Below are 21,766 nucleotides of genomic sequence, written 5' to 3' on the forward strand. Positions count from 1 at the left end.
ATGTTAGAAGAGACAAGCAAGAATTCTCCCCTCTAGAGCCTTGGCCAGGAGCACAGTTCTGCCAACACCATGATTTTGGACTCTGGCCTCCAGACTGTGAGAAAGTAAATTACTGTTGTTTTAGGCGGTATTTTTCTTATGGTAGCTCTATGAAATTAATATAGTCCCCAAACACACAACACTGTTTCCTACCTCTGGACCTTTGCATATGCTGTTCTTATACCTAGAACACCCTCCTTACCCCTTGTCTATCCAGTGAAATCCTACTTAGCCTTCAAATCCAGCTCACCTGCACCCTTCCCCTATGTACCTCCTTGTCGCCTGAATACATAGTGCACTTTTGCAAACCGATGAGAAAAAAGATGAATACCTCAACTTTCTAAATGAGTTAGAGGAATGAACAAAAAATTTAAAAAAAGAACTACGAATGTCTAATGTGTGTGTATTGTGTGTATATTTTAATATTAACCTCACCTGTAATCAAAGAAAATGTGAACTTCTATTTTTTTTTTTTTGCAAATTTCTTACCAAATCATCAAGGATAAGAAACAATGCCCAGAATTGTCAGGGAACAGACACCCTCAGACTTCTTGGAGGATAGGTACAACTGGCACAACTTTTCTGAAGTCAGTTTGGTAACTGGAGTCAAAAGCTTTAATAGTTGGTACAGCTTTTAACCCAGCATAATCCAAAGACTGTGTCCTAAGAAATTAATTTTAAATGTACATAAAAATTAAGTTTCAAGGTTATTAATCATAGGTCCATTTGATTGTGAAATACTAAAAACAACCTGAATGATTAATTATAGGAATTAGTTGAGTAAATTATGGTATTTCTCCAAGATGGACTACTATGTAGTCATTAAAAATTATACGGGTGATTTAAAAAATTATATGGATGATGTTCATCACCTTATTAAGTAAAAAGGGAAATTAATGTGTATACAGTATGATATATTTAAAAAAATAAAAATGTTCATAAGTGCATAGAATGAAGCCTGCAAGGCAACAATATGAAACAACGATAAAGCATTCAGATTCTGGGAATTTGAAAGAAATTAATAGATGGTCTCTGCTCTCTAGGACATTAGCAGACATTGTTTATTTCCTATCCAATATCCATCTTCCTTTCTTCTCTGCTTATCTTACCCTGGTTTTATGTGAGGTGGCAATGAACCCAGTCCTCAACAAGATACCCACCTTCTTTGCCTCTTTTACAACTAGGAGTTTGACAATGTTCTGGTCAATGAGACCCAAATGAAGTATGATAGGACCTCTGGCAAGGCCTTTACTTTGATAATTAATAAAGGGACTTCTTGCCTTAAACTCAGATGCGATGACTGGAGCTACAGTGGTCATATTGCTGCCATGAGGAAATGAGCAGGAAAGAACTGATGCTGTCGGGCTACTTGAGCCACACTAGAAACAGCTTACCTCATTTCTTTCCAAATGGGAAATATAAGCCCCTATGTTGGGTTTTCTGCCACTTAAAATGAACATATTCCCAAGGGGTACCCTTATAGCCAGTAAAGGAAGGCAGTCCAATAAACAATAAAACATTCTAGATGCTACTATGTCAGAAGTACGTCACAGGTGAGACAGAGAGAAGAGAGCAGGCAACAGTGTGGGTGAGGGGATGGCTGGAAGGGCTTGGATGATACTTGAAGGGAAGTGGTTTATCACTGTGACTAAGAGTAAGGATGCTGGGGTCACACAGCTTAGGTTCCAGTCTAGGCTCCATCACTTCTTAACCTCTTTATGCTCAGAATAGTGCCTGGCACAAGGCAGCTGCTTATAAATGGTTAGTGACTAAACCAATGAATGTAAAAGAAGATGACGAAGGGACTGAGCACACAGGGATGCTGTGAGGATTAAACTGGATAACGCATGCAAAGCACTTAGCACATAGTAAGCACCCAATAAATCTTAGCTGCTATATTAATATTATTAATTGCATCTTAAAAGATGTGTGGGTGCTTGCCAGGCAGATGGGGGACGGGAGCAGAGTTCTAGGCAACAAGAAGAGGCTTGGCAAAGGCACAAAGTGTGAAACAGCAGGGCCCCTTAAGGGGACTATAAATAGCCCGGCATGGCTAGAACACTGAGTGAGCAGGAGGGTGAGGGGGCAGAAAGCACTGGAGAAGTGGGCACAGACCAGCACTCCTGAGCTGAGCTAAGAGTTAGGCAGGATCCAGTGGGGATCATTGATCTGGACCATCCTTGTGGTAGGGTCTTGCCAGCTATCATTACCGAATATCGCCAACCTTAGATAATTCCTCCTGATGCATATGTTTCTCTGTTGTTACAATGCAGGCAGAATCTTGTGACCTCCAGATCTCCTAGGAGTAATATAGATTGGGGCTGCATGCGAACATAGGGTTACCTATTTCAAGCCTGTAATGGATGGAGCCTGTGCCAGATGACAGGATATGAGCCGACAGTGACAGACCAAGAAGACATGCTCTTTGGGGGCAATGTGAAGAGTTGGCCTGTGATCAAATCCAAATGACCAGCCCTCATTACTATCATCTTAAGCTCTAGTAGGTGCAAGGAGGGAGAAAGGGGTGCCCAAACAGCTGGAGGCACACAGGTATCAAGCTGTTTACAACTTTTCCCTGAGACTATCTGGCACTGGTGACCAATGGACACATCCAGAATACAGCCTGGTACTCCCAACTCCTAAAACAGATGCTAAGGGCAGTTTTGGGGATCTTGCCAACCTCTTCTTGGATACTCTAAGAACCTGTAGGTGCAAGATAAAATTCTAGGTGTGGAATGTCCCTGCCCTCCCAGCAGAGGGTGGTACAATGGCTGATTATTAGGTGATAAACTTATTTTCTGCCTTAGAACTGATGGGGGCGGAGGAGATCTGCTAAGGAAAGCCCAGGTCTGTCTGACCATTATTCCCACTGAAGCAGCATCAAAAGCCTTCAGAGAACATCAAAATTCTCTGTATGCCATGAGCTGCATCGGTGGTGACAGAGCAACAGTACGAAGAGTCCGTTCCTCCAAGATCTCCCAGTGTAGCCCTGAGCATGCTCACTGTCATTTGTGACTGTGCCAAGCCCTGGGCTGTGTACTATCTCAGAGAAACCTTGTGATGGACGAATCTTACAAACATTGTATTGAGCAAAAGAAATCAGACACAAAAGAGCACAGGTGTAGGATTTCATTTATGAAGTTCAAGAACAGGCAAAACAGATGGTGATAGAAGTTGACAGCAGTGAACTCGGGGTAAGCAGCAGGAGGCAGTGGGTATTGACAGGAAAGGGGCATCAAAGAATTTTCTGGGGTGCTGGAAACATTCTCTATCTTGATTTGGGTAGTGGTTGTACAAGTAGGCCTAGTAAAAGTTCACTAAGCTGTATACTTAAGATTGGTGCCCTTTAAAAAGTTTTGCAGAAAAATTTAAAAACCAAGTAAGTACTACCATTATGATTCTCATTTACAACTGAGGAAGTGAAGATGTAGGGAGTTAAGTCACTTGCCCAAGGTTTACTGGCTAAGTGGAAAACTGGATTGAACATAGCTAGCTGGTCTGACTCCATGACCTGTGTTTTAACCATTATATTATGTAGGACTCGGATAAATAGAAAAAAGAAAAAAAACACATAGGTGGGTTCTTCTCAGGCCCCATGAGTGGAAGAAACAACCTGTATCAAAGTCTGGAGAAGGAAGAGGTCCATTTGGCAGAAGGTCTGAGTGTGCCCTGATAGATGTGAAAGAGGAGAGGAAGGAAGAGGCAGTTCCCAGCGAGGGGAACAGTGCTACAAAGGAGTAGGGCAGGACTGCGCCCTTTTGTTCAGGGCCCTGATGAACAGACTGGTGAAGCTAATGCTGAGGTTCCAGGAGCTTTCCTTCTCCATGGGTAGAGTCCTCCCAACTTGCCATTCCTGTCGCTAACTCCCAGAAAATGATTCCACTCCCTGCTCAGATCTCCCCTGGATGCCAGGCACTAGATCAAAGCCTGTGGTTTCCTGATGTCAACCCCTCTACCGGGAGGTACACAGATCTGCCCATTTCCCCCCAGATTCCTATTAAACTAAGCTGGGTCTTCCTCATATTCCCAGCAGGCCAGGATGATGACTGGACTCAGCAGTTAGGGTCACTATAAATGCTGACAACCACTACAGTGACCTTCTTCTCCTTCACACAGCTGAGGGGCACATAGGGCTATGAAACTTGGCCTCCCCACAATCTGGTGGAATCCAAGACTCCAAGGCAGACTCAGAGTCCAGGGTCTTCTCACCCATGCCGGAGATGGGCTGCTGCAGAACTGGGAGAACTGGGTTTATCAGCTCTGTGGATCGCCAGCTGGTTGGCTTTGAGCCTCTCTGAACTTCAGTTTCTCATTTTTGAGACAGGGATAACACAGGCCGGTTGTGAGACATTAAATGCATCATATAGGTTAAAGAACTTGAGCAGCATCTGGCAGAACAGATTGGCTGAAGGAATAGGAGAATGGGCTAGACAATTTCAAGACCCTGTGACCTCAGTTGACACTGGAAATACCATTGGGAACTCCTCAGTCATGGCATGGCACCAAGTGAGGCATCCTGAGAGACCAGCCATCTTCTCAGCACCCCCTGCTCTATGACTGATGGAGGAGGGGATGGAGAGCCAGGACAGCATGGTGGTCAAGAGCACAGGCTTTGAGTCAGATTCAGGTTCCAATCCCAGTATCACTACTTAATAGCCATGCGACCTTGGGTAAACTACTTAAACTTCAGAGCCTCAGTTTCTTCATCTATAAAACAGGGCTAACACACAATGTCTATATCTCATGAATGTTTTGTGGAATCGAAATGAGAAAATATGCATAAGCAAGGCTCCCAGCCTAGCCTATGATCATTCTACCCTGCTCGTCCTTCTGAGCAGTAAGTGCCCTCAGGAATTTCCTAGTTCTTGAAAACAAAACAAAATAAAACAAAACAAAACCAGGGCTTTGGAAACACACAACTGGGCTAAGCTCTGGCAAGCCTTCCTCCATCAGCCGACTTGGCTAACCTAAGTTCCGCAGGCCCAGAAACAAGCCAGGCATCACCAGTTATCGGAGTAGTTTCCATCTTAAACTTTAAGACACCAGTTCCAACCTTCCTCGCACAATGAAATCCCCTGGGGAGTTTAGAAACTACTGGTGTCTCAACTCAGAGATGCATATTGAACTTGAGTGGGGTGGTTGGGGCAGCAGGGCTACTAAAAGCTCCCCAGGTAACCCTAATGTATTATAAAGCTGAGAACCACCAGTTTAAGTCAAGGACCGCCTTTAAAGTCGAATGTAACTAAACTCTGAAACAGCCCAGTAAGCCATCAGCCAGGGGCTGTATGAGAGGTGCAGGAGAGGTTTCTTTTAAGAGGCAGGGATTGAATTAAGTCATGAAGGACTGGGAGGTCTGCCTGGGAAGAGGTGAAGGAAACAGACGGAAAAGGCAGGCAGGGAGCGCAGCCTCTGTCCTGTTCACGCAGGGTCTTAGGCCTTGGCCTACAGCAACTGCCTGGATCACGGGACAGCACTCCCCCCCCTCACCTCCAGGCCTTCAGGCAGGCCTGGAACAGGGACAATAACCAGGCAAAGGGACAACTGAAAGACGGGCAGAGGAGACGCGGCCGCTCATTCCTGGAGGTGCGGTCGCAAAGCTGAAGCGCTGTTCAGGCTCCGCCCCCGCTGCTGGAAACAGACTCAAGCCCCGCCCCCAGGGTGCGGCTCCGCCTCTCTAGTTGCCATGGAGATGCAGCCTCTCCTCCATCTTTCAGGCTCCCTCCGCGAGGGAGGTAGGGATCCTGGCCGCTTCGAGAATCCAGGGCTCCAAAGCCTGAGACAAAGGAATCCTAGGTCTTGGGAATCGGCAGCAGAGTCAGAAGTGGCAGGTGAGGGGATGAGGACCTGCCAGCTGGCCCTGAGCAAAGAAGGGAGAGCGGCTGCATCAGTGTCCAGGCTCAGGGATGGCCTAGGAATGCTAATATCTGCACCGTGATTTACAGTGTATACAGCAAGCCCACAGCCGGGATCTCATTTCATCCTCACAACCCAGGGAGGCTATCAGAGTAGGTATTACTACCCCCATTTTACACAGGGTAAAACAGGCTGAAAGAGGTTCTAGGTCTTGTCCCTGGCCACCTGGCTAAAAAACAACTGTCACAACTCTCTCTTTGGACCAAGTTCATTGTTTTTTGTACTTTGACATAATCTCTCATCTAGGCAGAGGGGCCTAAAATTCCTAATTACTGTAGGAAAGGCAGTTATATGCCTACTAAATATATGGAAATATTTATTGGTGCAGAATGGCCAGATGACCATTGTTGCTCATTTTCTGGAGCCTCCACTTTCTCATTGTAAATGGGATGACACAGCTGCCCTGCCCCTTTCACAGGGCTGCTATGAAGAGCAATGAGAGATACCAGACAAGAAGAGTAATCCACAAACAGTATAGCATTCTATCAAGCAGACAAAAAAAAAAAAAAATCCTCTACAAAGTCAAGTTCCTATTCATTTGGCCTTTGGCATATTCTGGCTTCCCCACTAGGTGGCAGGAGTCTGAAGAACAAGCTCGGCCCTCTTCTATTTTCTTCGAATTTTTTGTGGCACTCGAGACAGTATTCACACATAGCAGATCCATGATAACTACACACTGGCTGATACAAGCCCCTAAGACTTCTCCTAATCTCTTCCCACAACAGCCAATCAATTATTTAGGGTCTGGGGCCAGGAGATCACCCTGACAAATCTTACAGGAGTTCTAACCCTTGTTAGAGTTAACAGCTTTAAGTTGCCTCCTCCTTCCCCTCTGAAGGGTCATGAATTGATAACAAGGAATGATCCTGGACTGATCTGATTTAAGGCTCTTCCTCCTTTCCCCACATGCTGATGGAAAATGCTGCTCAAGCTCCAAAGAGGTGGAAGCGGGGCAGCCAGGAGGAAACGAGGAGAGAGAATCAAAGGACAATTACGACAGTGACCTTCAAATCCACTCCCACTGATCACTCTCCTGGGATGGCCTCCTCAGAGCCCCTCTCCCGTATATGGTTTCATGAGTCCTTAGGGTATTTATGAAAAATTAAATGATTTTCAATCTAGTGCTGAGAAGTAGGAAGAGACAGTTCAGAGAACAGATAAGTAATATAAGGTCCAGAGAGGTCAGTAAGACTCTCAGAGTGACCTTGCATGTTGGTGACAGCCAGGATCAGAATCTATCATCCCTGCCTTCCATACTGGGGGTTTCCTTCAATTCCAGAGCCGAGTGTCTCCAGGCTCCTGCCCCTCTCTGCAGAAGTAAGCCAAGACATTCTCAACTTGCACAGTCTTGCACATCCTCACACATACACCCACAGAAATATCCTGCGCCTCTGCCCCTTGCTATCAGAAGGCACACTTACTGGCATTCAACTCAGGCTGCTGGCTACAGCCTCCCTGGACCTTAAAAATAATTCTTCCTATTAAACAGGGCTATAAGAGGGCACCTCAAAATTTACATCCTTCTCCTCTCCCCTCAACTCTAGAGTATCTGGTTTAGTCTGTTCCAGCTTCCTTTTGTCACTGAGAGGAGATGAGAGGACCTCCACAAGTCACTGGCTTTTTCCCAAAATATCACCTTTCCTCAGGGGAGGTGCAAAGAAAGCCAGGTGAGGGCTGAGTTGGGGAAGGGTCACTCAGCTAACTCATTTCTACTTTTTGTGCACATGTACACAAATATACACATGCAGAGGCACACACAGATACATACACAGACAGACACACCTCCCTAAGGCCCTGACACCTTCTGACTCCCACTGCTCTAGTCAGCCCTCATGCACAATTCTCCATTCTCCTTCGCCTGCTGTAATGACCTTGGGTTCCAGACGGTGCAGCCTCCATTGGGCTGGGTCCCTGAGTGACCATGTGGAACGGAGATCCCTGCCTACCTGTGATGGATCAGTGTGAGCAAGCAGTAAACTCTGCTTGTGTTAAGTCATGGAGATCTCAAAACTAAGTTGGTTCCACAGCATAACCAGCCTATCCTAATACACCCCCAACTCTTCATTGTAAGGTCAGCCAGCCAGCTCCAGTCTCCAAGAAGCTCCACATGCACCTCCCAATGCATGAGAGTCTGTTTTCTCTTAATACCACTCACGCTGGGCTCATGGTAAACCACAGCCTCCCTCCCCCTGTTCAGGAGAGAACCAGGAACCCAGCACCCTCTTCTGAGGGCAGAGAAGAAGGAAATCTGGAATGTCCTCAGCCTAGTGTTTTGGTAGAAGCTGGCAACAGAGGGATAAGCCTTCCCCATCAACTTAGTGACCTACCAACTTTCCCAGGGCCAAGTCAGTAGGCCCATCCCTGACTAAGCTCCAAGGGTGGCATATTGATGATGTATGAAGCAAGCCCAAAAGGAGGCTGGGAAACACCCATATTTATTGCAGCATTATTCACAATAGCCAAAAGGTAGAAGTACCCAAGTGTCCATCAATGAATAGACAGATAAAATATGATCTGTAAACACAATAGAATATTGCACAGCCTTAAACAGGAAAGAAATTCTATAGGTGCTACAAAGCAGATGAATCTTGAGGGCATTATGCTAAGTGAAATAAGCAATTGCAAAAAGATTGTATGATTCCACTTATATGAGGTACTTATGGAGTCAAATTCATAGCAACAGGAAGTAGGATGATAGTTGTCAAGAGCTGGGGGGGTTGGGGGAAAAGGTGGTGTTAGTGTTTAATGGGTGCAGAGTTTCAGTTTTGCAAGACAAAAAGCATTCTGCAGATAGATGATGGTAATGGTTGCACAACAATATAAATACACTTAATGTCACAGAACTACACACTTAAAAGTGATTACGAAGGTAAATTTTATGTTACGTGTATTTTATACAATTAAAAAAGTAGAATAAATTATAATAACAGTAACAACAAAAACAAAAAGGCAGGGAAGGAGCAATACCTGAGAAAGAAATTCTTTCATGGGGATTAGCTGGGGGTGAGGGGACTAAATCAGGCCCAGAGCCCACTTAGCTTCCAAAGAGAGGTTTGGAGTCACCTTCTGAGTTACAAAGGCATGTTGGCCTCATTTCTGTTTTGCGGCCAACTTCCTGGCACAAGACAAGCCTGGTTCTGACCTAGGCTGGGGCTGCCAGACATTGTCAGCTCCAATTCCAATACTCCATCCCCCATCTAGCAGCACCTGGGCACCTACAACAGAGTTCAACCTGCCCTACACCCAACCTATGCCATTGGCAATGTCTCAGGGAGCATGTAGAACAGCCCCAGGAGTCATGGCTAGAAACAAAACTTCCCCCAGGTCACTGTTTTCCCTGGCTCTGCCTTACCCCTCTGCCACCTTCCAAGTTCTCCACTCAGATCCACACAGCTCCATCCTCCCAGCGAGAGATACCAGCCTTACCTCCCATTGGAAGGCAGCCTCCTTCAAGAATCAAGTTCAGGACCAGACATGGCCCAAGGGCTGACAGTGGATGGCTGGTGAAAAGGAAAAGAGATGTTTCAACTTGGCCCTCAAAACAAGAGTGTCTGTAGACCACAGGCCAGAGAGGGCAGGCTGAGAGAGACAGGCAACAGGGCCCTCAGGACTAGCGGGACCTGCCCTGCCCCAGGTGTTTACACTAGGACCATCTGTGTGCAAGCAGACTGGCAGAATGAGGCCAGAGCATCAGTGGCCAAGGTCAATTACCTCTGCTCCCAGGAGAGCTCCTGGAAATGGTCGTTTCTATGTCTGGACATGTGAGAATGAGAGGAGAGAAGGGGCACAGTCCCCACAAAAACCAGGGCTTGGCTGGTGTAAAAGGCCACATCTCATGCATAGAATGCAAGCAGGCAAGTGGGCACATCCTAGTCACATCCCAGGAAAATGAAATCAAGAATTGCGGTCAAGAGAAGAGTCACAGGGTCTAGAGGCGTCCTCTAGGAGCCATGAATGGACGTAGTACTGGCTCTGGAGCCAGGTAGTAGGAGCTCTGGAGCCAGGCTACTTGAATTCAAATTCCAGGTTTAGCTGTGTGACCCTGGGCAACTTGCTTAACATCTCTGTGTCTTAGTTTCCTCCTTTATAAAATGAAAATAATAATAATAACACTATCTCATAGAGCTTTTGCGACAGTTAAACAAATTAGTTCAAGTAAAGGAACTAAGAATAGTGCCTTTAGCAAATAATGTAGTAAGTAATATTAGTGTTTATTGCTGTTGAGATCATTATTATTTCCCCCCACAATCCTGGCCCTGGGAAAGACACTGAAAGGAAGCCCAGTTTGTCTGATGTCTTCTCAGAGGCTGGAGGCAGATGAACATTGTGTGGGCAGCACACAGGTTACCCAAGTACCGAAAGAGGCACAAGAGAACACATAGAGCAACCGTGCTCCCACTTTTACTGCTTGCTCCTCCTGGGGCCACTGTCCACTCTTAGCCTTAGATCTGAGCTCCTTCCTGGGAGCCTGGGGCCCTTCAACAGGGTTAGGAAAGCAATAAGTAGCAGTCTGCAGCAATATCCTCTGCAGCTCTATACCAGAGGGAGCAGAACACCCAGCCTCCTGGGAACCATGAAGGCAGGAAGGGAAAAAGGGAGTGGCACTCACACACAGGTACAGGTCTCCCTGGGCTCCCACAAATGCACAGGGTGCAGTCATCAACAAACAGAAGCTCACAAGTACAGCCCTGAGCCTTCCTACCCATTGCTGGTATATGTACAGCGTGTGTGTGTGTGTGTGTGTGTGCGCGCGCGTGTGTGTGCACGTGCGTGTGTATGTGGATCACGCAAACTAACTTATTATCATCTTTCCAGAAGCTAAGAGCAGAAACAGCAGAACATTTTGGTCAAGAGCCCATGCTCTGGAACCAGACTGCCTAGGCTTAAATCCTAGTTCTACCTCGTACCAGCTGTGTGACCTTGGGCAAGTCGCTTAACCTCTTTGTGCCTCTGTTTCATTTTCAAAATGGAATATTAGCACCCAAACTCCCAGGGTTTCTGTGAGGATGAAACGAGTAATTATATCTAAAGTGTACTTAGAAGAGTGCCAGCACCACCTAAGTACTAACTACTATTACTGAGCCTAATAAGCTCAGCAAGTCAGATCTTAGGACTGCCAGGCTCTTGCAGAGGCCCTAGTTCTCCTCTGGTTCTACATCTTACCTTGGACCAGTTCCCAAACTCCTCCCTGCTGAGGACTCATCTGACAATTAGTCCTCACCCCCAGAGGGCTCCAGGCAAAAATCCCAACCTCAGCCCATGTACCAGGACTGGGCTCTGTCAGTGTCCTGCCCTGACCTCACCAACTGTTTCCTGGGTTTTCCTCTGCCCACAGGCGATGGCTTCATCTCTCCTTTTTCCCGACCAGAAATCAGAAATAGCTCCAGTCAACCATTTCCCACAAAGAACCTGTGTTTTCCTCTGGGGAGAGACTACCATGGTTTTTCCACCAGAAGATGCACAGTGTATTTCTTTACTGGACAAGAATTGCTGGTTCCAGGGCATCTGGAATCCAAAAGAACATGTGAAACCCAAAGATTTAGGTTTAACTCTTTGGGCAAGTCACTTAAACTCTCTAGGTCCCTGAGTTTGCTCCTCTGAAAAACGGGGACAGCATTACCTAATCTCTGGTACAGAGGTAAGGAGATAAGATGATCAGGCAGTGTCCAGTGCAGTGTCTGACACACAGCAGGTGCTCATTGTGGCTGGAACGTGGACTTTTAACCTCCTTTCCCATTATGGGCAAAATTTGAGAGAAGAGATTTGATTTCGAGGTGTTGTCCTGGCCTGGTCGAGCAGTTGTTATCTTTAGCAAAATGATGCATTCTATCGGGTGGTTTAGAAAAAAATTCACGATGCAGTCTGGGTAGGTTTTATTAGCTGAGATTCAGAGCAGCCCTTGCTCTGGGTGACAGACTGCCTCCTGGACCCCTCCCTTCCCCTAGAATCTGGTTTACTTGGTCAAATCATCCACTGCCCCCAGAACTAGGCAGAAGGGCCAAGAGAGTCACTTGTGTTCTCTGGTCACGCATGCCAACATAGTCAATAGCTTTTGGAGCAGCTGCCCTATCGTGCGTGCCCACCTAAGCAGATGACACATATCCCCGTGGAAAGGCTGGGAATACAGGCTCACAGACCCGTGTGCCTATCACATGACAGCATCACTAGGCAGGAAAACCACACCCTGTGACTAACTCATCCTTCTCACTGGTCTGAAGCCTAGTGGTCACCATAGCAACAGGCTCTTGCTCCTGCCTGCTAGGCGGGGCTGATGCAATTCTCAGGCAGTGAGCAACTCCAACCTAGCTCACACAGCTCTGTTCTCACTCGGGGGTGGGTGAGTGGGGAGAACAAATGCAGAGGGAGGAGAGGGGCACAAGCCTTACAGAAATCTCTGCTCTTCCCTGAGTTCTGTTCTGAGGGCTCAATCCAAGGGTTGTGAGCCCTAAAGGAAGCAGTGATTCCCCTCCCATGTCCCTAACAAACGTGGTGTTGCTGCAGTGGCTGCCGCTTCTGGAAGATTCATCTCCAAGGCCTTAGGAGATCTGAAGGACGGTGAGACAGACTGTACCATGGGCCTCTCCGCTACCTTTTCCACCTTCTGAGCCAGCACCCTACCAGCTGAGCACCCCTGATTCCCTGAGCCCACAGGCAGCTCAGCTCTTCAGAATTCAACAGGTGCAGCTTTACCGTTCTCTGCTAAGTACTGTCTCTGCCATAGTTGCAATTAAAGCACCCATAAATCTGGAACTCCTCTTCAAGCTAAAATGTCCCCAGGATACCACTGTACCCCATCCTCCCAGCTCTCTATCCTACTCCACAAGAGTCTCTGGCTGCCATGGAGAGTCTTATTCACTGGCTGGAGTCGATGTGAACAGCCCTATACTGAGGATATACTGGCCAAGAGCCACCCAACCTCCTAAAGCATCTAAGTCCCCCAACTTCACGGAACAAACAGAAAAAAGGGAGGTCAAGCCACCCACTCGCCACCTCCTCCCCGCCAAACACACACTAAGGAAACCGGAACAGAAGTCATGTTAGAAAGAGAGCTTGACGATGCTAATGGCCCGCTGCAGTTCCCGGTGCCTACCCATGAATGCAGGGCTCTCCCTCCCAAGGCCGCTGTTCACCCGAAGATGCCTCTAGTGCCAGGAATGCTTCCCTCCTGCAGGCCTCACGCCCTTCTCCACCCCAACAGCCACTTCCCGCCTATGTTCCCTCCTACCTGGCCCACATCAAGGGCATCCACCCAATCAGGAGCTGGGCCTTGGCACAAACAGGTCCTGCTCTGGGACCTTGCACCCTGCTCTGGGAGGAGATGTGCAGGCGTGCGGGTAGAGGGAGGGAAAGCACGCCTCCACAGCACCCTCCCCTGCGTGCCCTCAGGGCCCAGTCACATTGGGCTCTCTCAGTGGTCACCCTGACAGATGCAGGGAGTGATTATCTCCAGGGGCCACTGACTAGGGAGATGGCATTCAGTTGTGGGATGTCCCGATAACGTATCCTGTGGGAGCCTCCGGACTGCCGAGAGTAGATGGGCAGAGAGGGTAAACTGTTAGAGTTCCCAGTGGCTTTCCAGATCTACAGGTCAATGGAGTAGATTTGAGAGTCCAGAAATAAACACATCTATGTATGGTCAACTGGTTTTTAACAGAGTGCCAAGACCATTTTATAGTTTTTTCAACATATGGTACTGTGACAACTGGATAGCCACCTACAAAAGAATGAAATTAAACCCTTACATCATACCATACACAAAAATTAACTCAAAATGGATTGAAGATCTAAATGTAAGAGCTAAAACTGTAAAACTCTTAGAAGAAAACATAAAAGTAAAACTCATGATCTTGGTTTTGGCTAAGGATTCTTAGACATGACACCAAAAGCACAAACAAAAGAAAACATAGATAATTATCAAAATTAAAAGCCTTTGTGCTTCAAAGGACACCATCAAGAAAGGGGAAAGACAACCCACAGATCAGAAAATATTTGCAAATCATATATCTGATACGGGACTTCTAGCTAGACTACATAAAGAAATCTTACAACTCAACAATAAAGACACATAACCCAACTAAAAACTAGACAAAGGATCTGAATAGACATTTCTCCAAGGAAGGTAAAAATGGCTCCCCTTAATTCAAAAGACATGCATCTACTGATATGCATCTACTATGTGCCAGGTTCTGTGCTAGGCAATAGGGACACAAATGGGAGGCAAAGCAGACTTAGCCTCTGCCTTCATGTGGCTGACATCCAGTGGACAGATTTACTATGTGTCCGGTACATGTAGCAACTCACTTAATCCTCACAATGAGGTACTCTGAGAGCCCCCATTTTACAGATGAAGAAACAGAGGCACAGAGAAGTTAAGTAACTAGCTCAAGATCACACAGCTAGTAAGTGGGAAGTCCGAGATTCACACCCGGGGCAGTTTTCTCCAGGGTCCATGTACTGGACGATATGATATTGAATATTATCAGAAGTGATTCATTCTATTGGGAGTTAGATAGGGCTGCTTGAGGGAGGTGATGGCGAACTGGGTTTGAAGGTCTTCATCAGGCAAGCAAATAGGGAAGGAGATTTGGAGAAGCACAGAGGTAAGAAGCAACAGTTTGAGAAACACTGAGGGGGTCGATGGTACTGAAGCAGAAGGTATAAGTGAAAGGTGAGGGGTGGGGAGAGTGACATGGCTGGAGAAGGCTATGCCAGGTGGCAGGACTCCCTCTAGGAAGGCAATGGGAAGCCATGGAAGGATTTTAAGCAGGAGGGAGACCTGACATGATTTTGATGTGGGGATGCCCTAAGGTGGCTGGGTAGGGGTGCCAAGAGAAGACAGGTGGTCTGGTTGACCAACTGTGGAAGGCTGGGGAGAAATGGTGACTCAGGTGTGTGTGGTGGACAACAGTGCCAAGGAATATCCCACACCATCCTCCTCTTCATTGTATCCACATCTATAACAAGAATGGGGTGGACAGGGTGGGCATCTGCTGGCCATCAAGGGACAGAAGGAAAGACACTCATTTTAGATCACTGCTCGCCTTATGCCCCGATGACCCACAGGTTTGACTCCAATGTGATCCTCAATGAGGACAATGAGAGCTCTGTGGGGATCTGAATTAAGACACCTCATTCCACCAGCCTACCCTGGAGGGAAGGTGAGTATTCTGAAATGCTCACACTTTGTGAGGGGAAAGCCCCAGCCTCAGCTGCAGTAGGCTCATGAATGGAGCAGTTCCAAGAAATGAGCCTTTGCAGAGAGAGAACCTGGAGCCAGGTGGCTGCTCCATGCACATGGGGTATCAAAGTCCTGTTCAAGGGAGAAAATAAACCTTTTTTAATGCTTAAGAAAAAAAGAAAACCATCTCCTGAGTTTCCGGCTGGGTAACCAGTTAGAAATGAAGCCAGATGCTGTACTATAAAGCTTTATGTGCATTAACTTATTTAATCCTCTCAACAGCTGTATGGTGAGGTCTACTATTGGCCCCAATCTGTACATAAGCAGAGGTGCAGGAAGGTTAACTAACTTGCTATGGCTAGTTAATGGTGGAGCTGGGATCTGAACATAGGTAGCCTAAGTCCAGAACCAGTTCTTTAATCCAACTCCAACCTCATTTTAACCTAATGTTTTGACCTTTTCCCAATATAACCATTGTGTCCAGAGACGCTAGCAAAGAATTAGATTTTAGACCCTGACACGCAGTAATAACAGCTCACACTTACACAATAAATTAACTCATTTTATTTTCACGCCACCCCCATGAGGTAGGTATTAATAACCCCATTTTGCAGATGAAAAAACTCAGGCACAGAGAGGTCACAAAGAAGTCTTGCTCAAGGTCACAGAGTTGCTACCTAGTCACACAGACATTACCCTCTTTCTTGCTACCTGACTACAAGGGCAAGGTCACAGCTAGAACATGCCCAGTAGGAGCAGGGAGAAGCCAACAGTCAGGACAGATGGAAGGATGAGAATAAGAAGGCACAGAAATCTCTTGCCAAAAGGTGTACAGGCAGACAGTCCTGGTGAGAGCAGCATGGCCATGCCCTGTGCCTGCCTGCTGGGCACAGAACCACTGGGCTGCTAAGCCGGACACATGAGGGGGCGCATTCAGCCACTGCAGGTTGTCTTGTTAGTGGATCGGGCAGTTTGGCCGGTCACCTTTGGAATGGATTGAAAAGGAGCATCTCATATACTAAGGATAGGTATTGTTTCATGAAGCTTCTTTAAAATATATACACACACATACACATACACATACATATATACATGCTGTGTATTATGTTGTAAAATTGCTATGGATTTTGTCCAAAAATGTAGGAATACCATTGTTCCTACTAAATAAGCTGTAGTTTATTCCTTAATGGAATTCTATGCAGCTTTGACAATGAATAATCTAGAGCTATCGGCAAGAACAACTATGAAACTCGAAAACAATTTTAAGTAAAAAAAGGCAAGTCACAGAAAAATACTGACACCGATTCTATTTATATAAATTGTAAGCAAAACTACACAGTTATATTATTTAGGAAACATACCTACGTCGTAAAGCTCTTAAAAAAAGGGAGAGAATGATTAACATAAAATTCTGTGTGGTGGTTACCCCTGTCTGCAATGAGGGGGAGGGGCAGTGAGGGTAAGTGTGATGAGTTGAATTGCATCTCCCCCGCAAAAAGATATGTTGGAGTCTTAACCTCCAGTACCTCAGAATGTGACTTATTTGGAAATACGGTCTTTATAGTGACGATCAAGTTAAAATGAGGTCATTAGGGTGGACCCTAATCCAAAATGACTGGTTTCTTTATGCAAAGTGGAAATTTGGACACACAGAGACAGGAGGAGAATACCATGTGAAGATGAAGGCAGAGATTGAGGTGATGCACTTACAAACCAAGGAATGCCACAGATTGCCAATAAACCACCAGAATCTAGGAGAGAAGCCTGGAACAGATTCTCCCTCAGGGACTCAGAAGGAACCAAGCCTGCTGACACCTTGATCTTGGACTTCTGGTCTGCAGAACCGTGAGACAACATAGCTCTTTTGTTTAAGTCTCAGTCTGCAGTGCTTGTATTAGCAAACTAATACAGCGAGGCACACAGCAGCTTCTCAGGACTTGCAGTGGTCTCTATAAGCTTAATGAAGGGCAAACAGATGTTTGTCTTGTAAGTCCAGACATTTTATATGCTCTTTCATATATATATTTCACATATAAAATAGAAACACCATGTGGGGGTAGACCAACTATTACATTTTACACTTAAGAGCACTGAGGATGTGCCTAAGGTCACCCATTAGGGACGTGGCCGAGCTAAAACAAAATCCCAGGTCTCCTGCCTCCCAGCTCAGTGAAGGCCACCACCGTGGCCACAGCCCAGGGTCACGTAGGAAAGGCCAACTTCAGTTCAGAGTGCAGGGAACTTGGAACTCACAGTCCTCTGGGAAGCAGCAAAGACCCTTCACTCTTTTGTGCCATGGGTCATGGTAGTTTGCTGACGCCAATGGTCCCTTCTCTGAGGAATGTTTTGAAACGAATAAAATACATAGGATTACAAAGGAAATCAGTTATATTGAAAAGCTATTCTAGCTATGAGAACTCTGGTGAGTCCAGGAGAACTAACTGATCAGTGCCTGTACTCAATAAAAGTCAGCGATGGTAATTACTGTTAATACTACAAGTTATTTCCTTTATCTTGGGCCTGGGTCAGTGAAGCTGAGAGGGGAGACCCAGGGACCCATGCTTCAGAGCCTGGGGACCACTGCAGGGACTACTCAGCTAAGGGATGCAGGCCCCTGTAAGTGAGGCTGCCACTAGGGAGCGGGGTGCAGTCCTGAGAGAACAGGTCCCTTAGGGCTGAGAGGAGAGAGACCCACAGCAGGCCTTGCATGGAGACAGGGAGGTGAGCCCCAGAGAAAAGCACAAACACAGCCAGAAACAACGGGAGCCTTTTTGGGCCCAGTGCTCTCCACACATCACATAACTGAACTTATTCAAATGTCAGCTTTCCAAGTGCACAATACGTATGAATTATGCCAGGAATTTACAGATAAGGAAACCTACTAGGTTCAAAGACCTAATGACTTCATAGAATCAATATTCACATCCAGCTCTCTCTGGCTCTAAGGAGAACCTGTAATGCAGACTAATAACCCCACATTCATTTGCTCATTCATTCATTCATTCACTCACTCACTCAACAAATTTTCATTTACACGGAAATTTCCCAAGGTGGGGCACTTATCCAGTGAAGACACTGTCACTTGATTGAGCTGTTATTCTTTACCCTTTCGGCCTCCAGGAAGTACTGCTGACAAGTGCCTTGGACGAGAGAAGTGGGCAGATGGCAGCCAGGCCTCACTGCCTTCTAGAGAACAATGTAGACCTCCTTGCCCAGGTACACCACCCCTTCCCAGGTACACCACCCCTTCCCAGGTACACAAAGGCTGGGGCCCTCAGACCTTGCATCCTCTTCAGCACCCATCCTGGGCTTTTCAGAAAGCCACACTCACCCAGAAGTCAAATCTTTACAACTGGGCTAAGGACACCTGTTAGGTTCTCTCACCACCCGCCACATGAGACCAGTATCCATTCTCCTCTGAACCCTGAACCAGCCCAGTAAGTGCATCTCCACTGCAGAAAGGCTCATTAAGTGACTTACCTGATGTCACACAAACATTAAGCCGGGGCTCTGGGATTCAAACTCAGGCTTTTGCAATTCTGCAATTTTTTTCCTTTACCCACATAGTCTTTGGAGATTTGAGGCTCCCCAGAAGTGAGAATGTGTAGGCTCATTCTGTGGTGGGTACCCAGCAAGTGTTTGTCAATAACGATTATCCTTTACTCTGGTATAAAACAGTATGATAAACACACATCTTCACCATTCATTATCTTAGCTGATTTTTACAACAACCCCAGGACATATATGGGGCAGTTATTTATAACCCTCGCTTTGCAGATAGAGAGTCAACTAGAATGATTTTACCTGGGCACAGGCTAGTTTCCTGGAATATGTCCTCCAGATCTATTCTCCTTGCTTCTCCGCCCTGCCTTCTACCTCAGCAGAGATCAGAGGAAGGGAGATGTGTCAAGCTGGGGTATTTCTCTCCAGCTCCTCACTGTGGGCCATCTAAGGTTGCAGCTCTTGCCAGGAAGCCTCTCGCATGGCTGCTGTGTCTCCAGGTGTGGGTATCAACCCTGCCCCTCACCCTGACCACATTTTGGTCATAGTCCGTTTATAAGCTCTCCCTAAACTCCAGCATATGTGCCATCTGTTTCCTGCCGGACCTTGATGGATGTGGCAGTAAGTAACCAGGTTGGGGACTCTGGTTTCCTGATGGATGAACCTCTGCGAACCTGCCAACGAGCACTTACAGAGTAGTCCCTTAGGGACTTGTGAGGAGGGGACAGAGAGAAAAGGAAGATGGCAGAGAGCTGGAAGGAGCTGGTAGCAGAAATAGCAGACAAAGCTCTCAGTCTCAGGTTTCTCTCTGAATTAACGAGTTAACCTTCGGAAAATGGGGAAAGACCACAACACTGAGAAGCGGACCTAGGGGAGGCCTGTGGTGGGATAAGAAGGGGGAAGATTTCCATCTGGGCTTTGGGCCAAGCAGAGCCACTAGTGCTGCCTCCATGAGCGTTCTAGAAACTGATCTCTAGTCACAAACTGGGACAGGGTGGGGCAGCCCCTTGTAACAATAGGGACTTCCAGAATGTGCTCTTGGAATGGGGTGGGGTGAGGATGGGCGGCATGTGATGGCCTTGGGAGAGGGAAGCTGTAGGCACTTGATCTTCACCCCGTCTGAAAGAGCCAGCTGGAGAAGGGGAGATGCCACCTGTTGCTTTCCAGACCCTCTTTCCCATTCATCCCCCTTGGCACAAGCACCCAGGGTGGGTCCTGGGACATGGGGCTGTTCAAGGTCAAGCTCTGGCCTCTAGCTTCACCTCTGCCAAGAGCACACTGTTGGACTGCACGGCCAGATGCTGGGAGACAGAGAAGAACAAAGAGGAAGGCTCTTCTCAGAGGGTGGGACAAGGGCACATTGATTTCTTTCCCTTCTACTTTTAGGTATTTTTCTCATCTTTAATAAGTACATGCTTTTATAAAGGAAAAAATAATCTATCCTGGAGAATCATGAAGAAAAAGAAGGAAGAGAATCATGGAGAAGGAAGATATTACATCATAGCACAATTAATTAGGTGTAAACTAATATATCTGAAGAGGACCTGGAATAATTGGGATTTGCAGGCATGGATCTTAGACAAGCCTGGGGCCTGGGCCTGTTAGGGACACTCACTTTATACAGCCTCTGAACAAATAATCAGGGATGTGTTGGGGTTTCTTGCGCCTAGTGACAGGCTGTTACATGGCCAGTGTCTCCACGACATTCAGGGGTGGTGGGCAGGAAGATAGAAACCCTAGCGTGAGCTCCTTATGCTTGGCTGAACCCTCTTCTCCATTCAAGCATCTCAGGGGAACCCAGGAAGTCACACCTCCCTCTGCTAGCATGCTGCGTTGTCACCTGCTTTGTGAAACCATCCCTGTAGGTTTCCATGTCCTCGACCTTAAAGAAACTTTACATTTTTAACTGTGGCAGTTGGTAGGTAAGAGGCAGCATAGCTTAAGAGCAGGAACACAGAGGACAGACTGCTTGGGTTCAACATCCCAGCTCATAACTTACTAGCTATGTGTCCTTGAGCAAGCTGCTTACCTAAAAAACTTTGGCAATCCTATCGGTGAGGTTAGTAAGGTTATTCTCATTTTATGGGTAGGGAAGATGAAGCTCTGAGAGGCTATGTGTCCCGAGGTTACTGTCCCAGCAAGTATTCAAAGGCTACGCTCCCTGTCGGCAGCACACTCTCCCCTCCAGCTGCCCTCCTCTCCCCAGAAGAGGGAACAGGCCTAGAGCTAGAGAAACTGAGACTTCGATTACCTACCTGCAATCAGAGCATGCTCCTCAGCCCCTGGACAGGAGCCTACATGCAAGAAGAGCCATTTTTCCCCAAACAGGAGCTATTTCTACCCAAAACAGTGAATCAAGGAGCCTGTCTGCAGGAGAGGAAGGGCAGGTGGCCAGGAGGTAGGGCTTCAGTCAGCCAGGGTGGCACCCACAGCCCTTCCGGGAGCTATCCCTGCCTGGGGCTAGAACCTGGAGGCAAGAAGCCCAGGAGAAAACTCAGGAAGCACGGAAGGAAACCTCTCCCCGGAAGTCCTGAAATATTTCCACAGCCAGGAGAGAAAACTTTAAAGTGAAAGCAGCTCTACGAGTACTGACAGGGGGACCAAGGAGGGGGCCTCTCAGAGTCCAAGCCATGATTACAGTACACCAGGAGCCCTGGCCCAGGTCACAAGGCCCCCTCCTCAAAGATCACACAGATGGCCTTGGGCTTCCCAGGGCTCTACAGAGTGCCCCCACGCACCTTCCCCAGGAGAGGCCCCCACCTCTGCTCTCCCGGACTCCAAGTGGGGGTTTCACTTCAGTCATTCTCAGCTCTATTTTTACTCAAAGGTGGCAAGAAACAATGAGCGTTTAAAGCAGGACAATTCAGTCACCTGATTCCATGTCTCTGCAAGTCCAGGGACCACAGCTGACCTTTGCTGAGAGCAGAGACAGGGAATGGTTCCAGGAACCTCTTGAGGGCTTCTCTACAGGGCCAGGAGTCTGGGTCTAGAGCCCATTCCCCAGTCTGTGACTTCTCAAGGAGGTGACATTCACCCTCATCCTCACCTGACCAAGAAAGGCCAAAGGGTGGTCTTCCAGACCAAGAAACAGCATGTACAAAAAGCACCCAGCTATAACAGGCATGGTGTGTCTGG

At 47.1% G+C, this 21,766-nt stretch overlaps 1 protein-coding gene and 1 pseudogene across 1 annotated transcript in view; one reads left to right on the top strand and one right to left on the bottom strand.

Moving 5' to 3' along the window:
• The window catches only part of ABR (active BCR-related), a 183,969-nt gene that overhangs the window by 106,824 nt on the left and 55,379 nt on the right, over positions 1-21,766 (bottom strand). The gene's annotated exons all lie outside the window — the stretch shown is intronic.
• LOC111739348 lies at positions 14,592-15,178 on the top strand (annotated as a pseudogene).

This window comes from Pteropus vampyrus, unplaced genomic scaffold (assembly GCF_000151845.1).
Source record: "Pteropus vampyrus isolate Shadow unplaced genomic scaffold, Pvam_2.0 Scaffold50, whole genome shotgun sequence".
NCBI lineage: Eukaryota > Metazoa > Chordata > Mammalia > Chiroptera > Pteropodidae > Pteropus > Pteropus vampyrus.